This window comes from Phalacrocorax aristotelis, unplaced genomic scaffold (genome assembly GCF_949628215.1).
Source record: "Phalacrocorax aristotelis unplaced genomic scaffold, bGulAri2.1 scaffold_80, whole genome shotgun sequence".
NCBI lineage: Eukaryota > Metazoa > Chordata > Aves > Suliformes > Phalacrocoracidae > Phalacrocorax > Phalacrocorax aristotelis.
In genome coordinates, this window is record NW_027441280.1 from 89117 (window position 1) to 98124 (window position 9008).

At 53.1% G+C, this 9008-nt stretch overlaps 1 long non-coding RNA gene across 1 annotated transcript; it reads left to right on the top strand.

The window, feature by feature from the left end:
• Window positions 1–1188: 1188 nt before the first annotated feature.
• On the top strand, window positions 1189–8655 carry LOC142051234 (uncharacterized). Its single transcript, XR_012658365.1, has 5 exons — window positions 1189–1297; window positions 1548–1666; window positions 1757–1860; window positions 4364–4470; window positions 7738–8655. It is a non-coding gene; the product is annotated as an uncharacterized LOC142051234 (long non-coding RNA).
• Window positions 8656–9008: the final 353 nt, after the last annotated feature.

A 9008-nucleotide genomic window follows, 5' to 3' on the forward strand; every position in this document is an offset into this window, starting at 1 on the left:
AGGGGCGCTGTGTCCAGAAGCCCCTGCGCAAGGAGGGGCTTTGGTCAGGGTCGATCGACGGTAATGACGGTCGCTGTTTCTTCTTTCCCTCTCCCAGAGACCGTGCTGAGGACGTGGTTGTCTGTCCTTCCCCCGGGGACGCCGTCGACTGCGGCCGTCTCAGGCTTGCGTGGCTTCTCTCTGCCCGGCTTTGCCATCCTCGCGGCGCCGGGGCGAAAAGGGACACACAGAGCCCTTCCCGGCTGTGGACAGGAGCTGCCTCGGCTGAAGCTGGAGACGCCAACGAAAGGTAAAGCAGAAGAAACTGAAGGCGCTCTGGCTGCCAGCTGCCTTCCTGCTGCAGGCAAGAGAGAGCCTGTCCCTGCAGGTGAGGGAGGAAGGATCCCCCTTCATAGCCCGCAGCGGGCCGGGCCAGGCCACCAACGTGCACCGCAGGGTCCGTACGCGTAACCCGGAGTTGGGTACGGGCGTGTAGTGCACGAGCGAGCTAGGCTACGTGCCGAGGAAGCCTCATCTCGTAAGAGCGGTAAGACACCCACGTATCCTCTTTAGGTGGAGGTCGGCCTAGAGTCTGGAGCTGCAGAAGAGGCAGGGAGGAGAGGAGGGGAAAGAAGCATCTGAACGGCTAAATTGTGCCAGCAGCGCTGAGAGCGAGAGTCGCGGTGAGTCCTGGGCCACTGGGGCCCCGTTGCCTCTCTTGTGCGTCCTGGGCCCTCCCTGTCTCTCCCCCGGCCCCGTCTCTTTCCTTACCTGCTGCAAAATTTTTTTTTGTTTGTTTGTTTTTTTGTTTTTTTTTTTTTGCACCCCCCCGCACCTTCTTTCTCCATCTCGCTCTGAGTGGCTCCCTGCCTCCCTGTCTTTTCAGTCCTCCCTCTCTCTGTCCTGTAGCCTGTGGCTACTTTTCTCTGCCTCTCTCTGCCTGCACTGGATTCCCCCTCGGCGCAGGGGCCCGTAGCAGTAGCGCGGGGAAGGAGCGGTGTGTCCAGAAGCCCCTGTGGAAGGAGGCTTTGGTCAGGGTTGATCTGCGGTAATAACGGTTGCTGTTTCCTCTTTCCCTCTCCCAGAGGCTGTGCTCAGGATGGGGTTGTCTGTCCTTCCTGTTCGTCTCTTCCTCTCTCTATTCCTTTGCGCTGGTCCCTCTCCCTATTGTTTATTGTTTTGCTTCTCTGAACCTTTTTTTATTCCCAGCGTTTTCCCGTGACAGGAGCAGCAAAGAAGGGAGCGGAGCATCGGGGTATCCATGGAGAGAGCATTGGGCGTTCTCCTGTCTTTGTGGGGCTGACCCTGAGGAAGTGTGGTACGTGGGTCGGTAGCATGAATATATATATTTTGTGGGTGCACAAACCCGTTTCAGAGTGTCAGAGGGTAAGGGTTTTGTTCTGTTCAGTGTAAACATTGTTCTGTTTGGTGAATTTGTCGAAGATGAGAGTTCAGTGGGGGAGGAAGTCAGCTCTCTGGCTGGTTTGAGGGTAAGGTGGGCTGTACGTGTTTGTCGGTCATCTCTCACCTGCCAGATGTTTTGAACTAGTTGTATCTGGTTTTCGTAGGGAGTCACGAAGGGGTTTGGGGCTCCCCAGTGGCGGGTGCTGTGGCCAAAAGAGAAAGCAGGGTCACAGAGTGCTTCATTTACGGGGCTGGCCTCGGCCATCTACTGCACAAACTTCTGGTATGTAGCAATCGGGACTCGATTTCCTGAAGGAGGAGAGGATGATGGAGCTCGTTATAAGAGCATAATCGTTTTGTCTTCTTTTGGCAGTACGGGCACCCGAGGACCAGCTTGCTTTTGAGGAACGGCACGAGGATGTTGGTGTCGACGCTCAGCAGAGGAAGGAAGCTTCTTTTGGAGGCCAAGAAGATGAAGTAGACTGCTTATTTGTTGTGTTTGATTTTCATTGCGGGGATGGGGAGGGGTGGAACATGCAAAACGCGGTCCTGGGCAGGGGAGGTTTCTGATGTGGGAGGCCGTGAGAGAGACCATGGACGCTGCTGGACAGGCGTTAGAACCCGTTGCTCAGGTTGGACGGACCCAGCAGAACCACCGCACCATCTTAAGTAATGCCTGCTCACGTACTGAGATTTTAGTAGTTGCCCCCGCATCAGCTTTGGCTTTTCCTCGTCGAGCTTGTGTTTTGGCAAGAAGCGTCTTTCGTTAAGCGTTTGGGTCTAAGGGGTGTCCGTGAGGCTACGTGGTGCCCATCCCCATGAGATTTTGTGACCATCAAGTGATATTCAGCATCCATCTTATGCCCGTCTCCTGTAACTACTCTGCAGTTTTCGCTTAAGGCTTGATAGCGCAGCGTTAGCTGAGGGCGGCATTTCCCCCGCTGGCCCCTCCACGCCGACGGCGTTTCCCCTGCCGGCCGCTGTCCGTTCCCTGTAACTGTGACTCTTGTCCCGGCAGAACCTTTGCCAAAGCCACCTTTGTGCTCCACAGCAGTCTGTTTTCTGTCTCGAGTATGTTTCTTTTCGGTATCCGATACCCCAGAGCTGTGTACCGTTGGCTCAGGTCTCTTCTTGAGCTTCTGCGAGAAGAGAGAGCCTTCATCTGTTTTAATCCATGTGTCTCCTGGGGTGTTTTTTTGTTGTCCTTTACAATTTAGTTTTGCCCCAGCTACTGAGGTGTTAATTTAGCTGCTTCATACGGTTCCCGATACGCTTGTGTATTTCCACGTTTCTTTTCGTGTTTTTTGTCCTTTGAGACTGATCTAGTTCTGTTAAGGGACTGAGCGAGAGAGAGCGTTGAGGTGACTCCGAATGGTTGATGGCTTTACAATAAATGATTTACTTTATAACCAGAGATATTTTTTGAGAAGGGGTTCTTAAAAGATTTCGTTCTGCTTTGCCATTCCGCTGGGGTAGATGAGCCCCAGCCTTTTTTCAGGAGGCTCATTCTGCTCCTGGGCTTCTCTGGTACTGTTCCTTGAGTTGGTTGCAGGTTTTGAGCTGTCTAAGCTCTTTGGGTAGGTGTGTTTTGACATTCAGAGATGGGGAGGTTTCTGGTTGAGGTAAGAGATTAAGGAGCAGTCAAAGTTGAGCAGCAGATATATATTAGGAAGTACACTTGTACGAGCTTTTGTTTTCCCTTGGGTCAGTAAGTTTGTGTTGGGTGTTCAGGGGTAGCAAGATGGTCTAATAGTGTGTTTTGGATTATTTGGTTTTGTGGGGGTGTTATGGTTTTGTCTGGGTTTTTTTGTTTGTGGTTTGTTGGGTTTTTTTGTGTGTGGTAGGTTTTTTGTTTGTTTTGTCTTGTTTTCCAGGAATTTTGACTTGACTGAAGGTAGAACCTTATATTTTTTCCACCAGTTTTGCCTGTGTTGTGCAAGTTGTTGACGTTATCTCTCAATAGGACTGATGGTGAGATGCTGCGGTAGGGGTTAGGGTGAGTGTGTTGTACACATCTGTATATGGAGCTCTAGCCTTCCTTCAGAAAGCAGCAGGGACGTAACGCATAGTGTGTGTCGGTGTACGGGACTGCTCGTCGCCTTTCCCGATCGCCCGCAGAGTACCACGTTGTCCCGAGAACCTTTGCAGCTTGCGGCAGGTCCCTTGTAGATTATAAGCATCAGGGCTTCTGTTATTTTGTGGGCCTGTAGAGAGCACGGAGTCTGCGGGAAGCCGGAAGGTGGGAGGTGCTCGCAGAACGCGGGGCAGAGGTGGGAAGGGCGGCTCCCGAGGAGCGGCTGACAGAGGGGCTTTAGGGGTGCAAATACAGGGCAGGAGCTGTCGGGAAGGAGTGAGGTTCCTTCCCTGACAGTTCAGGAGGAGAGGAGGGGTTTTTGAAGTCTTGGTACCGGGGAATGGTTGGGAAAGGGGTGTTTAAGTGTTAGCTAATGGTCGTGTTCTGTGTGCAAGCAGCCTCCGGTAGCCCAGTCTCCTTCCCCGTATGTGTCAGCACGGCCACTCGAGCGTGCTGTCTGCCGAGAGGTTCTCCACGCGGCTGTTCATGGAGTCGCTCAGGAGTGAGTTACCTACAAAAGGAGAGTGTGTCGCTACACCAGCCATGCCCGTTTGCTTCCCGTATTGCTTTTGGCATTTGCCCTATCGGTGTCCGCCTGTGCTTGAGTCATCTGACACGAACTGTGATTTTTGTGTGTTGCGTGGTTTGACTTTTTCTTGCAGTTTAAGTAACAGGTCGAGGGTTAAGCAGGACAGTCGAGCGAGGCGTGACGGCAAAGGCGAGCAGATGGCGTCGTGTGCTGTGACGGGGCGGGCTGTGAGGTCACTCGTCTGGGATTTCTGCCTTTGGGGTCTCTGTGTTGCCGAACAAGTCGGTCAAAAGGATTTGTTAGTTTGTTTTGCGTGGTGAGCTCTTGATTTTGGAAAGCAGTGTCCAACATCTGTGTGCCTCTCCGTATTTCCCCAGAAGTGGGCCCGGCATTGAAGGTGACGGTTCCCCAGCCATCGGGGACGGACCGAGAATGCGAGCAGGCACCTGACGTGGCCACTGACCCGGGAGGCACGGATTGGGAGGTGAGCGGAGCCGTGTTGGCATGGTAGGGGAAAGGATGAGTCTGGAATGTGGCTGTTGGTGCAGATGCGCGGTAGGGAGCCGGACACGGAAGGGAGGGGGCGAACAGAGCATCGTGAGAAGGTAGGTCAGCACGTGACAACGGAGGGGTCGTGCAGTGTGAGCACCTATGTGACTAGTTAATGAAGGGACTCACAAAACTATATGCAAAGCGGGATGTCTGCCCCGAGCTCGTTGGGCAAGGTGAGCGATGAACAGGGAGCCGTAGCAGCTGTTATTTTTGAGGTGTGGAATTGTTTGTGAGCGGGCGGCCGCTTCCAGGCGCAGGGGTCGCCTTGTCTCTCTGGTTCTCTAGGCACCGTAGGTGGTGGCGGCCACGACATCCAGCCTCATTAGAGCGTGGGGGAGCGGAAGTTCACGGCGCTTCCGAGGAGGCTGTTGTTGCGGAAGTGGCTGGCGTTGAGTGGTGCGATGCTGAGTGATGGCACCGCACGTTTGGAGATGAAGAGTATCCGTGTGACCGCAGCCCCATCCTACGTAGCCTGTGTGGCCTTTTTAAAGGATGGCTTTTGAGCCCCCAGATTTGGAAGGGAAGCTGAGGGGCCGATGCGGTCTTTGTGCGGGTGGCCGGTCGGTTGGGGGAAGCGCAGGTGGGGCAGGCAGGGGTTGTAAAATCAGCGGAGGGTACCGTTCAGAGACCGGACACGTTTGGGCCGAGAGAGGTTGTGGTGTCCTTTCTGCAAAACAGAAGCATCTGCCAGGCAGGGGAGTTCCTGCCTGTGCTTGTGCTGTTGTGTGGATTTTGTAGTCTGTCTTTGTTCCTTACTGTACTCGGGTCTCGATGTGTCTGTTGTTCTCCGTGCTGAGCAGGCACCTAGGTAGCAATATTGAGGGTTTTGCAAGCCCTGGCTCATCGGCATAATGGTAACCGAGAGCTTCCTTTCTCGCATTTTAAGTCTACTGCATAGATTTGTCTTGTGTCTGAAATATTAGACCTTTATAGAAGGTCATCTTTTTGCAGCGGTGATTAAGGCGGCCTCGATACTGCTGCTGAGGAGCAGTCTGAATACGCAGAGCCCTTTTCTGGGACCTGTTCCCTGCACCTGAACGTTCTGAGGTCTTTAAGAGTGGCTTGTCGCTCGTACGTCGTCCTAGTTGTGGGTATATGGTTTTATTGCAGGTGATGATGGTAGGTGACTTCTCTGCGGATGCTATAGCTTCTTCCTCGCTGCCGTATAGATCTTCTCGCCCGGTGGCATCTCTGGGCCGGAAGTCCGTCGTCTCGGTGAGAGTTTTCTTAGGTGCCTCGATCGCGTCGCTTGTAGTATTTGTGAGCGGTGTCGGTCCGTGCATGTCGATGCCTGTGTCAGAGCTGCTCCGCCTGGGGGTGTAGCAATGGTAGAGCGGAGGAAAGAATAGCAATAAGAGTATATGGTTAATGTTAATATGCATAGACTGTTTTGGCAACGCCCGTACAACCCTCGTCGGAGCGAGTGGCCGTTGGCAGCGGGCGAGGATGGTAATTTCCGGGGTGTTTTGTGGGTGCCGAGGGGATGACCGTAGCTGCCTGGGAGAGGCAGCTAGAGTGCTAGCTGAGCAGAGGGCACCTCTCAGCTGTTCAAGCTTGTACGTGCGTGGGGCTTAACATTTGATTGAAGGTATTTCCTTTAATGGCATGCAGTAGTTGGGCTCTAGATGGTATTCCTACGTGGAAGCAAGACCTGTGGAATGGTTAAGCTGTTGCTGTGCGTCCAGGTGACTTGTTCTATCATGCTGTTCTTGCAGAGGATGAAGATGGAGCTGTGCAGGGTGATGGAGCAGAGCTGAGTAGAGCACACTAAGGCAGCGGGTCCGTGTGCGGGATTAAAGGGAAGATGCGACCGAAGGCTATTTGAGGAGCATTTCAGGCGAGCTGGGTCGCAGTGAGGGGGCGCATGGGGCTGGTGACTTTGTTCTCTTTGCTCTCAGGAGCACAGCGCTATCCCTAGGGGCTGGCAAGGTCCTAATTGTGGGGCCGGCGCCCATCGGGTGCTTCTTTTTGCGTTACAGTTTAAAGCGTGGATCGCTCTGATGTTTGAGGAGTTTCTGGGCAGTTGTCGTCTGCGGCGTCGTTCCCAGATGCGTGAACAGCTCTGCTCTGTCGCTGTCTGTTTTCAGGGAGCGTGATTTCTTCCCTGCATCCTTACGTTCTTAGGTCTTGTAGCTGGGCTTCTTGTGCCTCCTCCCTCTCAGTTTTGAGAGGAACTTCTTGTCACGGGCCCTGACGCTCTTCTAATCATTTTGGATCTCGTTAGGGCCTCCTTGCATCCCTGTCAGGGTTCTGCAGGTCTTGTTGCTGGACGAGCTCTTCCGTCCAGTTGTCTCTGTGTTTGCCGAGAGCGTTCTCTCGTCTTGGAGGCGCGCGGTTTGTAGTGTTTCTCATAGCGTTGGTGTGTGCGTTTTGTGAGTTTGGCTCGGAGCCGCCTTGCTGGCCGTGTAGAGTCGGGTAGGTGGCACAGCGATGAGAGCTTAGGGTTCATCTGTTGCTGTGCTAAGGCTGTTGGGGGAAAGGTGGTACCGTCATCTCGGATGGAGTGGCCCTCCTCAGCAGGCAAGGACCGTAATCACCGTGACGTTTTGTGGGCTCGGAGGCCGTGACCGTGGCTATCTGGGAGAGGCAGCTAGAGTTCAGCTGAGCAGATTACCTCTGCAGGGTGTTCAAGCTTGTACGTGCGTAGGGCTTCATGTTTGATGTCATATGTTTGTTTTTAATGGCAGGTTATAGTCGGTGTTCAGGAACAGTTAAGGTACTGCTGTGCAACCAGGCGACTTGTTTCGTATTGGTTTTGGAGATGCCGAGGGACGAGTCGTGCAGGGCGACGGAGGGGAACTGAGGGGACCGATGTAAGCGGGTGAGTCGGTGCGTGGTGTATATAGAGGGAAGATGTGACCGATGCCTCTATGACTCCATTGCTCCTTGCGTTTGTCTTTTGTTTTGGTTTTGAAGTAGCGTAGCAATGAGCAAAGGAGGCAAGTCGAGCAAGGCGAGTGGTGATTGGTGGGCTGAAGTAGCAGCTCTTTTCTGAGGTGTTGTGTTGCTGGTGAAGTTATAAGCAACGCGTGTCGTTTGGGTGTTACGGACGGCGGGCGAGGTGCCGTGTTCAGCTGCAAGTGACGTAGGCCGGGTGGGAGGCTGTCGAGGGAAAGGGGTGCGAGACGGGGATCGGTGCGGGCAGGCTGTGGCATCGGGCAGCATCTCAGGAGGTGCCTTTTCGCTTGGCTTTTTGCAGGTGCCGCTGGCAGGCTCGGAGTGCTGCTGCCGCACGCCTATGAGAGGTCTGAGAAGGTGGGGCAGCGGCCAGCATCTAAGACCAGAGAATGCTGTGGTCCGTCGTCGAGCTCTTCAGTTTTGTAGGTAACACGTGGGCCGTCTTTGGAACGGCGTATGAGCATTAGAAGTGAGCTGGGTAGTAATGAGGAAGTCACGGGGCGGTGATTTCTCACGAGCGTAACGGTAGTTTACTGTGTGTTGATACGTTTGGTGCCACAAGCGATGACGGAAGCGGGGTGTGATGCTGGAATCTGTGCAGAGCAGGTGAGCCGATGGGCATGTTCGTTTTGATGAGGGGGGTGCTCTGGAAGAGATCTGTGTTGACCTGTGTGATACTTATTGCTGGCTCTGGGTTTTTTCCTTTTTTACATGATGAAGAGGCACCTGGCCACTGCAAGAATATCCTGGTTAGCTGGTGTGTTTCTTGTTGTGAAAGGATGCATAATCTGACCCATCTGAAAGCCCCACAGTGTGACTTTTGTTAGGAAGAGATTTTGAAGAATTGAGATATTTCTTATTCAGTGAGGTTGCATTCTATGAACTTGCCATCAGAGTGCATCTTAGAGACAGTGTCTTTGTCAGCAGAACTCATCAGCACAAGACTTGCAAAGTATTGCTTTTTTTTAAAGACAAAAAAATCCATGGTCCTTGCGGAGATCCAAGCACAGCACATACTCCAAAGGTTGATGGCATTGGTAGTGCTTGGGTTCTCAGTTGTAACAGTCGAGATACCATAAAATGCGGTTCGCCTGCATGCTTCGGTACAGCCGAACGCATTAGCAGGTCTGCCGGTCCTTCTTGGTAGCCCCGTGTATTGCAACACTGGGGATTTGATTTGTGTGGTTTTTTGTTGTGGTATTATTTTTCCCCCCCCCCCCAAAAAAGTAAAACTGTATCGGGGATCTCTTCACTCACCGATTCTTCTGTCATAAATGAAAGTTTAAAAAAAAGCTAACATCGTCTGATTTACGACGTGACTTGCGCTCTTTCAGCTGTAACTGCCAAGCAGATGTAGGGTACGATTTGTTAGGTGTACTTAAGCAGGTAGGTATTTGTTGTAAATATTTAATGAGGGGCGACTGAATGTTGTGGGGGGGGTGTTTCCTGCCGGTATTTTGAGGGAGCGCTCTTAAGTACTTTATTTCAGTCTCGCTTTCGACGCGCGTTTCCCTGGCAGTTCAGCAGCATCTCTTGGGCGGGGCAGCCGGGCGGACGTCCCTCCCGACTCCG